At 49.6% G+C, this 19,775-nt stretch overlaps 1 pseudogene; it reads left to right on the top strand.

Moving 5' to 3' along the window:
* Positions 1–5,221: 5,221 nt before the first annotated feature.
* Positions 5,222–6,235, top strand: LOC127189963 (glyceraldehyde-3-phosphate dehydrogenase-like; annotated as a pseudogene).
* The last annotated feature ends 13,540 nt before the right edge of the window (positions 6,236–19,775 follow it).

The following is a 19,775-nucleotide window of genomic DNA, read 5'->3' as shown; positions in this document are numbered from 1 at the left end:
CACCCATGGGCTGTGTGAGCCACAATAACTAACCAATTGCTCAGCCATCACCTTTTACATGCACACTTAGTAATGACTATTTTTGGAAACACTAAACCTATAATTTCTTTGCACAAGACAGAATAATTTTCACACAGTAGCTGAGGAAGTCCCAAACATGTTTGTTTATGTTAAACTAATTTGTATGTTTATACTACTTGACCTTGTTTAAGAAACATTTACAGAACAAACATCATTTGTTCCTGCATTTGCCACAGCCCTTTATTTTTTTAGCACTTCCATGAAGTGAGCATTCATGGATGTTCTGCAGTCCCATTGGTCTTCTGTGCCGTGCTGGCTCACAAGCCCCCACTGCTGTGTAGAGATTTTCCATCTCTGTCAGGTCTATTTTCTGAGCTTCATTATATTTCACCTAATATTTGAATTTAAAGAAACAGTTCTTTATTTTATTTTATTGGTATTTTTTCATTTTTTCACATTTCATCTCGATCATAGCCTCCTCCTTCCTCTCCTCTCAGTCTCACCCTCCCTCCCTCTTCCTCCTCCCCCCTCCTCCTCCCTCTACTTCTGAGAAAAGGGAAGCCCATCCCTCCTACCAACCCACCCCAGAACATCAAGTCCCATCAGGACTGAGTGCATCCTCTATCACTGAGGCTGGGCAAGGCTGCTCTGCAGGGGGAGGTGATAGAAAAATGGGCAAAAGAGTCCATGTCCGAGACAGTTCCTGCTCCCCTTACTAGGGGACCCACATGATGACTAAGCTGCCTGTTGCCTACATATGTGTAGGGGGGCCTAGGTCCAGTCCACGCATGGTCCTTGGTTGGTGCTTCAGTCTTCATAAGCACCCCTGGACCCAGGTTAGGATTCTGTTGGTCTTCTTGTGGAGTTCTTGTCCCCTCTGAGTCTTTCTATCCTTCCCCCACCCCCCACTCTTCCACAAGGCTCCCACGCTCCGCTTAATTTTGGCTGTGAGTCTCAGCATCTGTTTTGATCTTCTGCTGGGTGGAGCCTCTCAGAGGACAACTGTGCTAGGCTCCCATCTGCAAGCATAGCAGAGTGTTGTTAATAGTGTCAGGGGTTGGTGCTCTCCCGTGGGGTCCGTCTCAGGTTGGGCCAGGCATTGGTTGGCCATTCCCACAATCTCTGCTCTATCTTTATCCCTGCACATCTTGTAGATAGGATAAGTTTCTGGGTCAAAATTCTTGTTGGTGGAGAGAGAAGAGAAACTGAGGGCAGAGGCATCTCTGAGACAAGCTGAAGACCTACAACAAGGGTAGGCTCCTGGAAGGATATGGAGGTGATGGTGGCTAAGAAACATTTCTTGTGAAACATAGCAATAGCAACAATAGTAAGACACACCCCTGGGTGTCTGAATTCACAAAGGTGTGATGAATTGGGGCCAAAAATGAACTGTTAGGGCTCCGCTGGCCTTCCTTAGAGAGTGTGGTCCTCTTGTTACAGTCTCATCTACCTGCTGCCTTGTCACCCCAGCAGTGATCTATTTGGTCTTTCTTCCTCTTCTGCATTCATGCCATCATCCATCCACTCATCCATTCCCCTCCCCATCCATCTGTCCGTCCATCCATCCATCCATCCATCCATCCATCCATCCATCCATCCACTCATTGCCCTAGGGTTTCCATTGCTGTGATGAAACACCATGACCAGACGCACTTGAGGAGGAAAGGTATATTTTATTCAGTCTGTTACTGAGGGAAGCCAGGGCAGGAGCGTAAGCAGAGCAAGGCCTTGAGACAGGAACAGAAAAGCAGAAGGCACGGGGCAGTGATGCTTGCCGGCTTCCTTGCCTTACCTTTTTAAAAATACAGCCCTCAGGACCACTAGCCCAGAGGTGGCACCACCCGCAGTGAGCTGGTTCCTCTCACATCATCTCAAGAAAATGCACTGCAGGCTTGTCCACAGCCAATCTGATGAAGACATTATTTTTTTCAATTGAGGCTCTCTCTTTCCAAAGGGAAGTTGGGGGGGAAAAAAGCTAATCAGGACACTCATAGCCATCCATCCACTCACCACCCACCCACCCACCTATATAACTTATTCATCCTCCCATCCATTTAGGCTGTGCTGGCTAGAGAGATATTTAGCTGTCAGTGGCACAAGGAGGAGAGGCCCAGCCATGTGACTTTCAGTCTCGTCCAGACCTCTGTGTCCCACATCCCAAGGGAGGAGGTGGGAGCCAACAGCATCCTATTCAACATTAAGGGAAATGCTGCCTGCCTCGAGCCAGAGTGCATTCTTGGACTGAACTTTTTTCAGTGCCCTACATTTAAACAGCTAGAAGTATTTTTTCAAGCACCATCGTATTTAACCTTTAGAAATGATTGGCCTCCTAATGGGGTGTCTGCATTTGACTGTGCAGCTGGAATGTGACAAGACCTCATTTCTTAGAGCACTTTTCCTCCCCTCTGTGCTCTGAGCACAGAAAAACTAAATGCAGGCCATATAAATCACCCGATGTCCACTGCGTACCTGCTGAGGGTAGGACAGGATGTTGGCCGAGAGGCGGGAAAATGTGAGGGTGGGATGGGAGGGGTTGAAGCTCAGATGATGGGAAGGCCTTTGTGACCCTGGATCAGCAGGAAAGGTGTGGCGAGATTCTGGAGCAGGACTTCATCCCAATTATGAATGCATAGGCCTGAGTTGGTCAGGAAGGCTGGAGTTACCTGACTGATGCTCTGGGCCATGGAAGTTCACTGAGGGAAAACAGCTTGTGACACACGGGCTTAGGCCCTCAGGGATGAAAACAGTTATTTAGATATGACTCAGAGGAAGTCAGGCCCCACTCCATCACCGTGAACCATAGCTGCTCTTGGCTTGAGAGACTGTGTTGAAGCCAGGCCTGATAGGCGCAGACCATGTATGTGCTCTGGGGTGTAGAGTCAGTCCAAGCTCCCTGAGAGGCTCACAATAAGGTATCTGTCCTCACTTCTGTTGCCTTGACATGGAAAAGAGTACCTGATCTTCATGGGTTTCTCGACCATTTCAGGTGGCTATGGAAACCTGTGTACAGGCATCCTAAGCTGTAGACAGGTGGCCTGAGAGGTAACGAGTGGATTTTTTACCTGTCGTGTAGCCGTCACTGGAACCATACAGTGCCAGAATGCATTGAGCCAGGGAATCCTATGAGACCATCAGCTAGAACCCTTTATTGGCTGTGCTAGCATGTTTTGTCAGGTGTGCGTGTCATGTGGGACCCTCAGCTAGAACTCATTTGAGCTGTGCTAACACAGTGCATCAGGTATGTCTGCCATGTGGGACCCTCAGCTAGAACCCCCATTGACCAAGCCAATGCATTCTGTGAGGTGTGTCCTCCTCCTACAGGACCAAGGTGTGGGCTGCTCTGAACACTACCTGACTCAGGGTAGGGTGAGTCTGTTGATTAGAACCAAGACTTGCCACGGCAGCTATCTAATCTCTGAGTCTGCACTTTTCCAATGCCTGATGGATGAGTGGCCTCTTAATTAGGGGTCAGGTGGCGGAGGGTTGTCCTTGCATGGAAACCAATGACATTAGGCCTCATTGTCTACTTTAATGAGGAGTGACCTTGAAACCCCCTCTTGGGAGATGCAGTTCCTTCCTGGCTGGCTCACCTAGAATGGGAGAAGTTTTGACTCTATTACATAACAGTAAAAGATGGAAAGTGAATGTGATGTGTTAATTTAACTTTCCTGAAAAAAGTATTTGCACAGTGGTTAGGCAATGTTTAAAGACCAGCTGCTTTTCCCTCAGTGGGCAACTGGGCCCAGGGAGGATGCTGGCCCGTGTTCTCTGCCAGTGTCCCTTGGCACACATTGGACAGGGGTATTCTACTCAGCAGGTAGCCAGCCCCTTGCCACTCACCACAGTGAGATGGCCCTGCAGATGTCACATGTGCAGGTATGACAAGTGCTGTCCCCACTGTTCTGTGAAGGTCACAGGAGGACGTGCTTCCTGTGAGGAGAGTCCCAGTAGCTGAATGTCTGCCTTGGTGTCTGCTTTTCAGTGTCACCCACTGTCCTCTGTTTCTCCTGTGAATTTTCACTGTGAAGCCCTTGGGTGTCCTTTAACGAAGCATGCTGACTACATTGGACAGAGTTGTCCTTCCTGTCCCATTCATGACAGGAGAGATGATGTGGAGAGGCCCATGCTCTCTTATGCAATGTCCCCAGGACCAAGCTGAGGGGCTCCATGTGAGGACAGCACAGCAGCCAGTGTGACTTGAATACAGACATCAGCTGGCCTGTGTCCAGCTGTTTCCTGAAGTGCCTGGGGCTGAGTACGACAGCACTGTTTCCAACAGAGGGCCAAGCCCGCCATGCTGCCTTAGAGATAGTTCCACACCTTGAGGAGCCTGTCTGACCCCTGTGGAGTCCCAGATGAGATGAACAGGAGGAAGCTGCGTTCGGGTCAATTGGGGCTTCATGCTCCTTTACTCAGGAAGAGCAATTTCCTTTTTGTTTTGTTTTTGGTTTTGTTTTACATTGTTGCTGATATTAGGGGGTAGAGAACTCGATTTATCAGTGAAAGGATAAGATATTTTACGTCCTACTAAGCATTTGGGAGGAATAGAAATAAAAGAAATAGAAGTGAAATAAAGATAAGGAGGTGAGGACATCCTCTAGAAAGGTGCTAGGGCTGTCCCTGCTAATCCTAAACACTAGCTAAGGATGACAATTGCCCAGGAAGAGCCACTCTGGGCCATGTCATCCTCAGCCAGGGGACTGACTCAGACATGAAGGCCCATTGGAGGGGCAAGAGAGAGCTTGCTCATAGACAGACTTTTCGAGAGAAAGCCATTACAACCGTTCACCAAAACAAAGTGCTAGGAGGTGGAGACCCAGGGAAAGCCAGCTTCCTCAATCAAAAGTAAGAGTACACAAGTGAGCAATACCCATGTGAGGTTGGAAGGGAGCAAGCAGATTGCCAGAAGGGGCCTAGCAGTCTGCAGGCTTGCCTGCGCAGGGGACAGTGGGTGTGGAGGAGGGGGAGTAGGAAGAGGCAGGTAGGATGGAGGAAGTGGAGGCTGTTGGTGCATGTTGTGGTCATTGGGAATCTCTTCACTGACAATGTAAGCTGATTGCGGTTCTTCATGCACCATTGGAAAAGGGGAAAAAAAAGCACAGGATACAGGGCAAAGTAGAAAGGGAAAGCCAAGATGGTGTTTGCTTGGCTCTGGGCTCCTCCCTGTCCCAGAGACAGCCACATCTTCCCATGCAGTGCCATGGTGAAGGTTGGAGTAAACGGATTTGGCTATATTGGGCGTCTGGTTACCAGGGCTGGATTCTTATCTGGCAAAGTGGAAATTGTTGCCGGCAATGACCCCCTCACTGACCTCCACTACATGATCTATATGTTCCAGTGTGACTCTCCCCATGGCAAGTTCAACAGCACAGTCAAGGCTGAGAGCGGGAAGCTTGTCATCAACGGGAAGCCCATCACCATCTCCCAGGAGCAAGACCTCATTAATATCAAATGGGGTGATGCTGGTGCCAAGTATGTCGTGGAGTCAACTGGTGTCTTCACCACCATGGGGAAAGGCCAGGGCCCACTTGAAAGATGGGGCCAAAAGGGTCATCACCTCCGCTCCTTCTGCCGATGCGCCCATGTTTGTGATGGGTGTGAACCATGTTCTAATGGTATGACAACTTACTCAAAATTGCCAGCAATGCTTCCTGTACCACCAACTGCTTAGCCACCCTGGCCAAGGTCATCCATGACAACTTTGGCATCGTGGAAGGACTCATGACCACAGTCCATGCCATCATTGTTACCCAGAAGACTGTGGATGGCCCCTCTGGAAAGCGGTGGCATGATGGCTGTGGGGCTGCCCAGAACATCATCCCTGCATCCGCTGGTGCTGCCAAGGCTGTGGGCAAGGTCATCCCAGAGCTGAACGGGAAGCTCACTGACATGGCCTTCCGTGTTCCTACCACTAATGTGTCTGTCATGGATCTGACATGCAGACTGGAGAAACCCTCCAAGTATGATGACATAAAAAAGATGGTGAAGCAGGCATCTGAGGGCCCACTAAAGGGTATTCTGGGCTACATTGAGGACCAGGTTGTCTCTTGCAACTTTTAACAGCGACTCCCACTCTTCCACCTTTGATGCTGGGGCTGGCATTGCCCTCAATGACAACTTTGTGAAGCTCATTTCTTGGTATGACAATGAATTTGGCTACAGCAACAGGGTGGTGGACCTCATGGCCTACATGGCCTCCAAGGAGTAAGAAGCCCTGGACCACCCACAACAGCAAGGACATGAGAGCAAGAGAGAAGCCCTCAGCTGCTGAGGAGTCCCTGTTCTAATTGAGCCCCTGACACTGAGTGTCTCCCCTCACAGTATCCATCCTAGACTCCAGAATAACAGGAGGGGCCCAGGGAGACCTACCCTCTTGAGAGTACCATCAATAAAGTCCACTGCATTTACCAAAAAAGGGAAAAGATGGTGTTTTCTCAGTGCTGCTTTGTTTTTGTTTCCACGAGGACATACCTGCCAGCTGCCTCCCTTCCGGGACACTTTCCCAGAAGCTTCCATGTGTCTACCTCAGCCCCTTGCATGGTGCTGGACACAGGGGAGTATCAGGCTCTATCTACACACAGGTCTTGATATTCATGTCACCTCAGACTTGCAAGGGGAGCCATGAAACTGTCTGACACAGGTCATGAGAGTCTGCTGTACATGCTGGGAGGCATCATCAGAGCCCCACTGGTTGGCACAATCTCCTCTTCTGCTGTTCATGTTGTGACTGTTTGCAACTGGGGAAAGCAGCTGTTCTTCCCTTCTGGATGCTCCACTTAGGAAGAGATAACAGGAGGCTGGGTGGTGGCAGTCACCTGCTTTCTACCTATCAAGGCTGACTGTCCTTAGAATTGCCCGAGTCAGCCTGCATGCAGGGGTATGTGTGCGCGCAACATCCTTCTTCCCTTTCCTCCTTTCCTCTTTCTTGGCCTTCTTTTTCTTCTTCCTTCCTCAGCTGGCCAAACAGCCCATCAGCTCCAGCTACAAACTTGCAGGAGGACAAGCATGGCTTGTAGATGGCTGCCTTCCAACTCTGAGGCTCTGGGCAAGCATGTGGGCATCTGATGGGCATAGACCACCCCCCCAGGTAACCTTTGGCACACTCAGAACACAGCTCTTGTCCTTCTGAGCCCCTACATGCTTCCTTCAAATATCCGTGAGGCCTGTGATAAGTGGGCTCCCCCATGGAGCCGTACCAGATCCAGACTGTCTGGAGTTGTGTGGCGGTGAGGTCTGGAAGGCTGCCTCAAGAGTTTTGGGAGCCCAGAGCTGCGTCTCCTTCATCATATGTCATGCATGAGGCAAGGGATGATTTTGGACAAGGTTTTCATCAAGGTCAGTTTCATTTATTTCATTCCTTCTTAGTCGACTGACTTAGAGCGAGCCTCTGCAAGGACATTCTGACAGACTCAAGGATGGATGTGAATACCTCAGGCTCTTTCTCTCTTCTGCTATAGGCTCTGGCAGAAGACGTTAGAGCCTCTATAGACAATCTGTGTGTGGACACTGGGGCCTGTGGAGATCTTTTCTGGGGAGCTTAAGCTCCTGGACCTGTGGCTTCAAGACCATTCTTTCTAAAACGAGCCCTGGTGTTGGGCATGGATAGACTGGCATGCGCTCTTAGATGCTGAGGAAGATGAAGGGATTTAAAAAAATGTCAGTATTCTACAGATGTACGAGACATTCTGCTTCAGAGAGGTCTTCAGATACTTGTCCCCAGTGTGTGACTGTGCAGGGGATAGATGTCAGACTGCACCTTCTTACAGTTTGTCATGGAAGCTACAGTCTCTCTGGACCTCTATGCGGGGTGTATTCATCTGTGACGCCTGTGAGGCCAGTTCACTGGTTGAGCTGACACCGTCTACTCATTGTCCCTTCTCTATGCTCCTACCTGTAAGGATGGTCCTGCCTGCTCATGCTCATCCCCCATCCCTGTGCTGTAGCCAGCAGGAGGCAATGGATCTTAGCATCCTTAGCTCGATCTCCCCACAAAGAAAACATCTTTTACCAGCACTGTATGTTATCATCAGAAGTAGCCTGTTGGGTGGGGGTCCCCTTGCCTTTTGTGCTTGGTCTCTGGGTTCTTGAGCTCTGGGAAGATTTGGATTCTGTCCTCCATTGGGCAGGGTCACCAGCCACGCCCCTAACTTCTCACTGAGGTTCTTGGAAGCACTTGTTGTTGGAACATGAAGGTTGCTGTGAAACATCTGGTGCCATTACCCCATCAGTCTGCCTTCTAGCTGGATACTCAGCCGCATAGTGGTATACCCACATGTGTGTTAAGTTTCAAAGCTGGAATGGCTGAGGTGCCTATTTAACATATCAAAGCAAACCTGGCCTCCATGTTCTCCAGCATCCCTCGGTCCCTACCTGTTACAGGGCATGGCTGGCATACCCTGCCCTCTACCCTGAACTCTCCAGCTCAGAGGCTGGGCTGCCTTTCCCCCAGAGACTTCCCTATATAGTCTAAACATATTGGTTACTTACTCCCTTTTATATTTTGGGCCTCCTGGCTACTATACCTGTCTCCTCTCTTTCCCCTCTTCCTTCCCCTCCCCTTTCTCCTCATATGGCTCTGGGTCACGGCCACTCTGGACTCTCCTAGATATGTCTGCCTCTAGCTGTGCTCTCCCTTTTATCTACAATAAGCTTTCTCCTTCACCATACCTAAGAGCAGCCATACCCTTTCCTTTCCTTTCCTTTGTGCTTCTTTATTTCATTCAGTGTGAACCAAGACCTGGGGTGGATCCCAGGGGCTCTTAAGGTTCTCTGTCCCCTGCTGGTACCATCTGACTAACCTCTCAGAGTCCCAGCTCCTCTAGAAGCGGGATGAAGTCAGCTTGTGCTCGGCTAGTCTTAGTGTCTGCAGGCCCTTAAGATCTGAACTTCCTTGAGTTTGGTTATTTCCAGAAGTCTACTCCTCAAACTATGGCACCAGCCAAGGGCAATACATGCATTAAACATCAAACCCCTACCCAGATCTAGCCAATGGACAGGACATTCTCCACAGTTGAGTGGAGAGTGGGATCTGATTTTCACACGAACTCTGGTGTCCCATATTTGACCACGTCCCCTGGTTAGGGAGACCTGGCGGCACTTGGAGGAAGGATAGCAGGCCACCAAGAAGAGACTTGATACCCTATGAGCATATACAGGGGGAGGAGGTCCCCCTCAGTCATAGTCATAGCGGAGAGGAGTAAGGGGAAAATGAGAGGGAGGGAGAAATGGGAGGATACAAGGGATGGGATAACAATTGAGATGTAATATGAATACATTAATAAAATTTATTTTTTTAAAAAAGATCTCAACTTCCCGCCTGGGTAGATGCTACCTTGGGGCTTCTCTGAGTCTCCTTAGCCTGTGCCTCAATGCCAGCCAGGTTGTCCAAGCATCTAGCTCAGACTCACATCTCAGCGAAAGAAGCAGCACCCTGTGATCTGCACTGTCTCATGTAGGAGGAAGGGGACCAGTCAGTGGCACGGTCCCCAAGGCGGTCACAACTGCAGGCCCAGCAAAGGCCTTCAAACTCAGGGTAATATAAGTGCTTCAGACTGGCAGTACCATTCTGCCTTGGGATCCTTGAGTCCCACATCACACTATGTGGAGCCTAACTAGATGGACACAGCCCAGGCTGCTGGAAAGGGCTTGCCCACCCCATTCTATAATGGTCACAGATTAGATCCTCTGGGGGCTCACACATAGCATATAGAGCAGAGCCTGTGTCCCATATCACTGACCCTCCTCAAGTAGGCAGGCTAACGGAGCTGTTGGTGGGGTACTTTTCTTTCATATGTCTGGGTGAGTTGGCATGGTCCTAATGCCTGAAGCTCCAGGGACGTCAGGGTAGGACTTGGTCACCTCTTGAGAGTCTTCCTTGCTTCAGTTGTGTGCTAGCGACTGTCTGCAGACAGTTATGGACTGGCATGGTAGATTGGACAGGTAAGAGTCTGTGAGTCACAGTAGGCTGTGGGCTGAAGCCCCTTGCTGCATGGAACTAGCCTTGTGGCAGGTGCGTGGGAGCTCAGGGACACCAAGGCTGCCAGTGAAGGTCACAAGACAGCCAGGGCAGAGCACCAAGAGCAGGTTATGCCCCCATTCCCTGCTTTCTCTTCCTATCCTGGTCCCACCAGGAGCATACTACATGACAATGACCAGTAGACTGCACAGTCAGCATTTAAGAGCTCTCTGGTGAATCCGTTTTCAGCTATAGGAAGCATCTGCTGAACAAGACCTCAGGACAGAGCCACTAGCCAGGGGTCCACAGTGGCCCGATTTGGTGCAGCCCAGATGCTGTGCCACCTGGTATTGGGTGTACTCAAGAGAAAAAAAATCCCACTGTGACTATCTCTGAGGAGACCCCCCCCCCCCCCCCCCCCCCCGCCGCCGGCTCTGGTGGTGTGGGTGCTGTTATGGTCAGTTTTGTATTTTAGGGAATTCATGAGTGAAGGCTTTGAAGAGGCCCTGCTGTCAGCTACAACAGCTCCCTGTCCTGCCTTCCCCTCAGTTCTGATAAGCCTACCTGAGCTCTCCGGTAGAAGAGCCCTCAGCCAGGCCTGTGTCACCTTGTAGACTGCAGAGGCCTTAACGCAGAACCACAAGATTTACTCTCTGGCCCTCAGACTCTCCCTTGTTCATGAATAACAGGAACAGCATGGATGGCTCTCCTCTGACTCTGGGACACCTGGTGCCTGCTGGCTTGGCCCTCGGAGGACACAGAAGGTATGTAAGAGGCAGTGTGAAGGAATGCAGCCACTGTTGGCCCCAGCTGGACCCATGTCCCACCACAGCTGGGGTTTCCTGAGCTCTATAGGCCATTACAGTCCTGTTCTATGTGGCGTTGGTCCTCAGCCCTACAGCCCAGAACCAGTGGCCTCTGAGGCTCCAGCATTGTTTTTGCAACCACTTTGACTGAGCTTGTTTCCCACTTGCACGGGAAGCTGCTGCTGTTCGTAACCCATGTGGGATGCAGGCTTGCCCACTGGCTGCGAGCCTAGGCTGCGTGTCAGTTAGTCGCACATCCTCCACGCAGCAGCACTTCACTTCAGGCCTGAGCACGGAGGGCTCTGTGTGCTTCTGTGGGGAAACCGACGGCGAGAGTGACTTGAAATAACCTTGCTCTAATTCAGTATGCATACTTATGCTGACAAGTTCTTAAGAGAATGATTTGGTTCCAAATCTGCATTTAAATGAAGAGATAACTCATTCATCCTGGCACTCCTCGCACCAGGCAGCCACTGAGGCTATGACAAAGACAGCTGGCTAAATCAGCCCCCAGCCTGCTGTGGACCCATATATGTCCATGGTGCGGCTCCTGCTTAGGGCCCCGCTATACCAGTGCACACTCAGTAGCATGTGCTGCAGGTAGGTTACAGTAGAAAGGGTCTGTGTCTATGCATCCAGCCTGGCCGGAAAGTTCCTGCTGTAGATCAGTGTTCTCCATGCTACCAGGGAGCCATGGACCTCTGTGTCTGGGTAGAATGACTCCAGACTGTAGAGCTTCTGGGTCCTGCTCAAGGCATCTCCTTGTCCCACTGTTTCTGGCTGTGTTAGACCGATCAGTAACCTTGGTCCTGGCCTTTCCTGGCCAGTGTTTTCTGACTGTGGTGAGGGGCATATCTGCACTAGAGACTCAGACTCAGGGGAGGGGCTAACAGCCTGGTCTACTGGTTTCCCCTCTCTTGTCTACCATGACCCACAGAGCATCCTGGGCCTTTATCCTTCCACCCTGCGTAGTTATCTGGCTTGACAGCTTGCCTGAGGTGTGGTCTCTTAGTGGGTGTGCTCTGTCAGTAGGGGATGGTCTGTCAGTGAGGTGGTATCTCAGATAGAATTTGTCAGTGGGGAGGTTTCCCAGAGGATGTGGTCTCTCAGTGGGTGTGGTCATTTGGAGGGCGGTCCCTCAGAAGGGATAGTAACTTAGTGGGGGCTGCTTCTCCGCTCCTGAGTTCCACTAGTGCAATAGCCACCTATGCCTACAGGAAGAGCCCCAGCTGGCTTCCCACTGTCATTAACAGCCACCACCCGCTGACTGACCAAGAGAAGAGTGTTCCAAAGCCAAATGGCAGCCCAGTGGCAAAGCCATCATGGGCCTCAGGGCACAGGTAGGAGAGCCACATCCATCTTATAATACATGGGCTCCTGGAAGGGGACCTTAGGAAAGTCTGGCTACTGAGGTAATATGCTCTTGGCTGGTCCATTAGGCTCAGAAGGGAGGTGAAACTGCTTAATCCCCTCTGAGACTTTACCCTGACTTTCACCCAAGCCTGGAAGGGAGGAGGATGATGTAACAGTGTCCCAACAGGACAAAGTTCTTGGCCAGTCTCCTAAGTTTAGGTGTTAGTGTTCTCCTAAAGACTTGTTTGCTCACAGGCCTGCCTGGTGTCAACATTAGAGAGTGGCTCTCTACCTCAGGCCAGGCTGTGCCCTGTATAGCCCCATACCTAGCCTTAAAACCACTGGTGTTCCAGGAGGAAGCAGGTGGAATCTATGGAGAATGTGGATGTTCAAAAGAGCTTTCCAGAAGGGTGCTTGACCACAAGGGCCCTGATGTAAGGCCCTGATGTAAATGAAACCGCCACACTGAGAGACCCCGCGAGAATAAACACACATAATGAGAGATCATCTACCACTTGCGGCTCATCCGCTCAAAGAGAACACCTCCACTGAAAGAGATTTCCCTGAATGCTACCCCACTGAGGGAGCATTTTCCACTTAGAGGCCAGACCTCATTGCTGTTGGCTTTTTCTCTTCTTTTCTTTTCTTTTTCTTTTTCTTTTCTTTTTTTTTTTTTTTAAAGACTGGGTTTCTTTGTGTAGCCCTAGTTGTCCTGGACTCACTTTGTAGACCAGGCTGGCCTCGAATTCACAGCGATCCACCTGCCTCTGCCTCCCAAGTAAAACTCAAACAATTTTTTTCTATTTCACTAATGAAGATTCAGGAGCCAGATGCTGGGATGAAAGCCTCCTAGCTCAGAGAGGCAGAGAAAACACCCAGCTGACCTCCCCACTCAGCCAATGTCCCAGGAGGAAAAAGCCCCTTCTCCATGCTGTCTTACAAAACATTCAAACCGAATGGCCCTCCCTTCTACTTCCTGTGTGCCTCTCTATCTGTCCTCCGGACTTCTTCTTACTCTGTGGTTTTTTATCTATGTTTATTCCCTGTCAACTGGTTGCTTGCTCTGCCTTTTGAACCTATGGTTGACTTTATAGAAAGCTTTTAGATTAAAGGTGCGTGCTAAAGCTGAGCCATACTACAACTAGAAACAGGTTTTTTTTCTAGTGCATAATCTTGGGGTTCATAGTGTGATCAAACATCCTGCAACATCCCACCCTGGCCAAGAGCATAGTAGCTCACTAGCCAGGCTTTCCTGAGGAACCCACGCCGCCAGGATCCCAGGCATTATAATGAGGTCAAGGTGGCTCTCTTACCCATGACCCTGAGCCCCGTGATGGCTTTACCAGTGGGCTGCCCTTTGGCTGTGAAATACTCTTGATCAGTAAATGAGTGGTGGCAATAAGTGACAGTCAGAAGCCTGTGGGTGACAGCTGGGACTCTTCCTGTAGGTATAGGCTGAGAGACAGCGCCCCCATCCTCATGAAAGTGGAAAATGACTTTCATTCGAGTGCCTAAGACCAGTGGTGGGGGTGAGGAATCACCATAGTCCAATGTATGTGGCAAGGGGCCTGCAGGCTAGTTCTTGCTTACTTTGACTATCAGCTCCATCTGGAGACAACCTTAATCAGATACTGAATCCTGCAGGAGCCAAATCTCATCCCATGCCCTCCATGGCAGGGTCCTTAAGGCACCAGGCCTACTTATCCTTGTCTCTCTTCCTATGCCAGTGTAACAGGGCCAGGAGCACCCTTACCCAAGGATGGCTTGTCCTTGTAGATTCCAGTTCTTCCTATTTTTCTTCCGTGAGGACTTAGACCAAATTTAGCCACAAGCACCATTTGCCTTGTCTTCCTATCCGTAACTCACAGCTGCCAGCTGCTGAGTTCTGAGGCAATTAGCAGAGTCTCGTGCCTAATTTAAGAAGGTGGCGCCAATTGGTGATGTGTGTTGGCCAGTAAGACAGTGGACATAAAGTGCCAGAGGCTGAAGATGCCCAGGAGCAGAAAGAAGAGGGCTTGTTTGTCATTGTGACAGGCAAGTCATGTCTGTGGTTGCCCCTGGATCTCCAAGCCCCAGGAAGCTGGGAGGAGAGAGGGTCTGCTCCAGTTCAATGAGGGAAGCAGAGCTGCCAGTTCAGGCACCTTGGGTTCACCTCTGTATTATGGGCTGATTTCCCCATAAGGTGGCTCCCATCTCTTCTCCCTGCTCAGGTACCCTCTTGACAAACAAGGTATATGTCATATTGTCTCCTGGGAACCCTAGTAAAGGAAAAGAGCTGAACTCAACTCCGAGAGCAGTGGTGTATCCCAGGACAGGTAGGATGCTTCCAGGTAGACACCACGCTTCTCATCCGGCTTATGCCTCCCTGATGAAGGTGGGTTTTGATACGATACCATGGGCTACAGAAGATCACACAACCGTAGATTCAGGGGATATACACTATAGTACAAGGGTGCTGACTTGGTGTCAATAGAGCCAGTGGTGCCTTAGATTCTCCCGCCTTGTCACTCTGTTGGCGGAACTGGGTTGCCTATTGAGGGAGCAAGAGATATGAACTCAGTGTCCTTTGCAGAACAGAAGGGAACATACCAACTTCTCTCTTCCTCTTGGCTCCCAGGGAGATCAAGGCTGAATTAAGACTCAGTCACTTTGCGGATTTACTTATTTGCTCGTGGATCCAGATTCGTGTGTGTGTGTGTGTGTGTGTGTGTGTGTGTGTGTGTGTGTGTGTGTGTGTACTTGTGTTTGGGTGTATATGCATGTGTGTACAAATATGTGTGTCTGTGTGTAGGTCAGATGACACTCTCACATATTACAGCTCAGGAGTCATTTATCTCCTTTTTTGAGACAGGGTCTAGCTGGCTTGGGATCCTCTTCTTCCACCTCCTCAGAGCTGGGATTACAAGTGTGCGCCACCACACCACACATTTTTACGTGGGTTCTGGAGATCAAACTCAAGCCCTCATCTTTGTACAACAAACACTGCACCAACCGAACCATCTCCTCAGCCTCCAGATTTTTAGATCTATTTTAACTGTCCAATTCTATACATATAAGCAATGCTAAGCAGCTCAGAACTCATCAAGCCAGCAGAGTAGATATAACATTTATAAAATAGAAACTAACTGATTTTTCAGGATGCAGAGTGACTTGCCCACAGGCCCCTAAGCCACACTCTATTTCTCCCTCACATGGCTTCTTGAAAATCATAAAAAGCCTGGGATACATATCCAGAACAAGTCAAACAAGCCCCTTAGAGGCTATTTCTGGCCTCGGGTGATCTTCAGTCATCCACTGTTCCTCCTTCACCCCAGGTAGTGTCCTGTGGAGACAGGTAGCTGCCTTCTATCAACCATGCCGCTTTAGGGGTCACGTTCAACCTTTCACAGGCTGGTCACTATGACTGCTGTGTGGTCAGTCCTGTATGTTGACCTTGAGCTCCATCTCTCCATTTAAATGTCTGTGAAAACAGCTGATAGGGCTGAAATCCACCTTAAGTATCAGATCCACCTTAAATGGTGTTTGAATCGGGCCCAGTTGAGTCTGGGCCTGGGATTTCTAGGTCAGCAGAAACTAAAAGACTTTGGTTCTTACTAGGGGATGAAGGTACAGGTTCTATGGTTCAGGAAAACCAGGGAGAAATGGAACAGTTTCTTTCCTGTTGTTTGGCAACAGGACTTGGCCTGCAGAAGGCTCTGATGTGGCCGGTAGCCAAGGGGAGGCTGCAGAGTTTTTCTGAGGAAGCCTGAACTCAGGCTGCTGTTCTGTGCTATGGAAAAGCCAGGACCCACAGGGACTGTGCATCCACTAGCCAGGCTTCTCTTCAGCCCAGGCTGAGAAGGAAACTGCAGGCTGAGAGAACCTGGGGCCACTAGGGAATGGTACCCCCTGGAACCCATGCTCATGGCACAAATGGGAAGAGTGCTGGTTGTTGTTGTTGTTGTTGTTTTTGGCTTTTGGAACTAAAAAAAAAAGACCCACACTGGCGAAGGTAGAAAAGGCCAAATATATATATATATATATATATATATATACACACACACACATATATATATAATATATTGTATTGATTTATTTATATTACATCTCAATTGTTATCCCATCCCCTGTATCCTCCCATTCCTCCCTCCCTCCCATTTTCCCCTTACTCCTCTCCCCTATGACTGTGACTGAGGGGGCAATCCTCCCCCTGTATATGCTCATAGGGTATCAAGTCTCTTTTTGGTTTTATACACACACACACACACACACACACACATGCATTTTTCAGGGTGTGTAAACCAATTTTCTAATGAATCTTGACCTTCAATTAATGTGGATATGGAACCACCTACGAGTTTAGTGAAGCACAGCTGAGTGTGCCTGTGAAAGTTTCTCCTCAGAAGACTAGATCCTGACAGCTCTGCCCTAGCCAACAGGTTAGCCCTTTGGTGGTGCATAGCATAATAACATGTTGCAACATGTGGCCTAGTTGGAGGAAGCCAGTCTCGGAGGGCATGGCCTTGGAGACTTGCTTGTCCTGGCTCCTTCCTGTGTGCCCCTTGTTTAGCTTCCCGTCTGCTCTGAGGCGATCGGCTTTCTCCACAGGTTCCTATCATGGCGATGCTCCTCCCGCACTAGGTATCACCACACACTGAACTCCGTGAAACTGTGAGCTAAGCTGAAGCCTTGGTTTCTTAAGTTGGTCTCTCTCAGGTGTTTTGGTCACAGTGACACAAGCGTAACTCACACAGCTGGTGTGACAACAGGTGGGGACATCAGAGCTCTGTACACGGGTCAGGTGCTTCCATACTGTCAGTGACAAGTCAGTAGGATACTAATATGACCGCAGTGTATTTAGTGGAGGACAGCCAGGCCAGGGTCAGGCCTGTTTATGAGTGACATAGTTGGACCTACAGCTGACACTACTCAGAGCAAAGGTGCCCACTGAGTCAGTACTTTTCATCCATGTCAGCAGCACTGCTGGGGATGGCTAACACATGTGGGATGTAGGACACATCAGGGTTCCCTCTGCAAAGGGAGCATCTTAGGTTCAGAGTATAGTTAATAAGGAGGTGCTCTGTTCTCAAGCCTAAAGTCACAGGACCAGGGACAGAGGGGCCTCATTGCTGACACAGGAAGCGTCAGCACCTGGACTCCGCTCAGCTGCTTCGGACTTTTGATGATAAGATTCCAGAGTGAGACTGGCTTCTCCTCTCAGTGCTCACATAATGGTCGCTGGATCATTCTCCAAGGAGAGACAAGCCTGGGACGAATCCTGCCGATGTCTCTACAGAACAGGCATGAAGGGGGTGTCTGTGTTTCTAGTGTCATGTCACCTTGAAGCCTGGAGCTGAAGCACCTACTACATTGGTCGCATTGACTCATCCTCAGCACTCAGATGCCAGCTACCCTAGTGTTAGCATGACAGCCCATGTTCAGTGCCACAGAATCCATGGACACTGCCCAGGAGCCTAAAACAAATCTACTGCTTCTAAGTCACAAATCTCACTGAGGAGACTCTAGCGACAGATATTAGTACTCTCAGAGTGTTCATCCTATGCCATAACACACTGTGTGTGTGTGTGTGTGAGAGAGAGAGAGAGAGAGAGGGAGAGAGAGAGCACTGCACAGATCATACCCAGAGAAGCATGGAAGATCCAAACTGACAGGACCACAAATGACTGAGCCACTGCTCTGGGAATCAAGTGAGGTGACGTCATGGACACAGCTTTTTTTGAAGGTCACACTGAGCTTGCAGAAACTTAATTGTACAAATGGTCTTTTCTTGTGGAGGGAACGCCTTTAGGCATATTCTGGCCATTTGCTAGTTGTACATCAAAACATGAATGTACGTAAAAGTCTCATAGGAAACTCAGGGGTCCCTGTTGCTATCTCACTGAACCCCTCTATGTCTCAGGACTGGCTTTGCTGTGGAAGCTGCTGACAAGTCTGCGAGGGGATCATAGCCCTCAGGTGCCTAGATACCTGGAGGAAACACCTGGAGGAAACATCTGGAGGGGACTTCTGGAGGAAACATCTGGAGGAGACTTCTGGAAGAAACATTTGGAGGGGGCTTCTGGATGCTGGTCTGCTTGACCCTTCCCCCAGCAGCCAATACCACCTCCAGGATGGATTTGCCTGGAGCTACCCACTATGTTAACTTATTTGCACAATGGCACAGAATCAGTATTCGTGCTGCACCCAGCTGCAAATCCCATTAGTCTGGGCGTTGAACAACAATGCACAGAAGACTGTTAAAAAATTAATTTCAAGTTTTCTTCCAGCCTGCACTTAGTCTGCTAAAGTAGTTTCCACTTGAAGATGCTCTTCCCATTGAAAAAAGCAAACCCATGAAAACCTAAAAGCTAAATTTACCTGTGTGACCAGAATACAGAGCAGAACTGCCCTCGAGAATGCAGCTAACCAAGACAAGCAGGCGGAGGTGGGCAGCAAGCCGAATTGGTGCCCATTTGGGCAACCGGGGCTCATACATTCAGAACTGCTAAGCACAGTCCTATCCGGGCATGAATGGTAAATTTAATTAGTGCACACTAATCAGAAGTTTCTGAGCAGAATCACTTAATTGGTCTGGCCAGCTTTGAAGCTGAGTTACAGTAAGGAAAGAGCCCTAACCCTTTAGGCCCACGGCTGTCAGGCACAGAGGGCTACACTGAAGACCAGAGAATGTCCCCTGTTTCTGGGAAGGATAGAACAAAGGACCTCAGTTCAAAGGATGGTACCCTCCCCAAAGTGGGAGGCTCATGAGATGCTTCTATGATTGATCTGCCCTGGGAACCTGAAGCAGAGCTGCAAAACAGTATGGCACCATCAATTTAAATTTTATTCTTTGACTAGACTGGATAAAGCAGACACTCTACAGAGTCTGGAAAACCAAGTCCACATAGTAACAGTGCATGAGCTAATGGCTACCTCCAACAGCAAAGAGTCTCCCAGAAATGCCTGAGGGGTTTTCTGAGGCCCTCATGGGGATTCTATGTAGCTGGACTGGACACAGATAAGCCCCAGGCTTCCCAGCTTCACCTGTACTCACAACTGCTATTGTGTGTGTGTGTGTGTGTGTGTGTGTGTGTGTGTGTGTTTACCAGCAACTTTGAAGTTTAGCCATGTTTGTAGACTCCAGACTAGTTACTCAGCAAGCAAAGTGCATGGGAGACGAGGTTTTACTATGACCCAAGTCACTGCTATGACTTCAAAATCCAGGAGCAGGCAGGAGCTCTGAGACCGAAGATACCAAGCAATGGATGCTGGGGCAGGGCCAGGTGTGCTGCATCAGAACAGGATGCTCCGGCCTGGAGCATCAGGACTGATGTGCAGTGGAAGGTCTCTCTAGACACAGCTATCTGTGAACTGCTTATGGAAAGCAGATGGTTCACATATGCAGTTCTGGGTGAGGCCCTAACAGCACAGTGGTGTGGCAGCATCACTTAGGACCTCATGGGAGCAGTCTGGCGGGCTTTCTTTGATGCATCTGGGCTCCAGGCTGCTCCTGCTTCGCAATCAGGCCTCTATCCAAGCTTTTTTTTTTTTCTTCTTGAATTACATGTGTGTCTGTGTGAGGATATGTACATGGGAGTGCAGGTGTCCCCTGGAGATGGAGTTATAGACAGTTGGGTGATCCACCCAATATGGGTGCCAGG

This window comes from Acomys russatus, chromosome 5, assembly GCF_903995435.1.
Source record: "Acomys russatus chromosome 5, mAcoRus1.1, whole genome shotgun sequence".
Classification (NCBI taxonomy): domain Eukaryota; kingdom Metazoa; phylum Chordata; class Mammalia; order Rodentia; family Muridae; genus Acomys; species Acomys russatus.
This window is presented reverse-complemented; position numbering and strand designations above follow the sequence as displayed.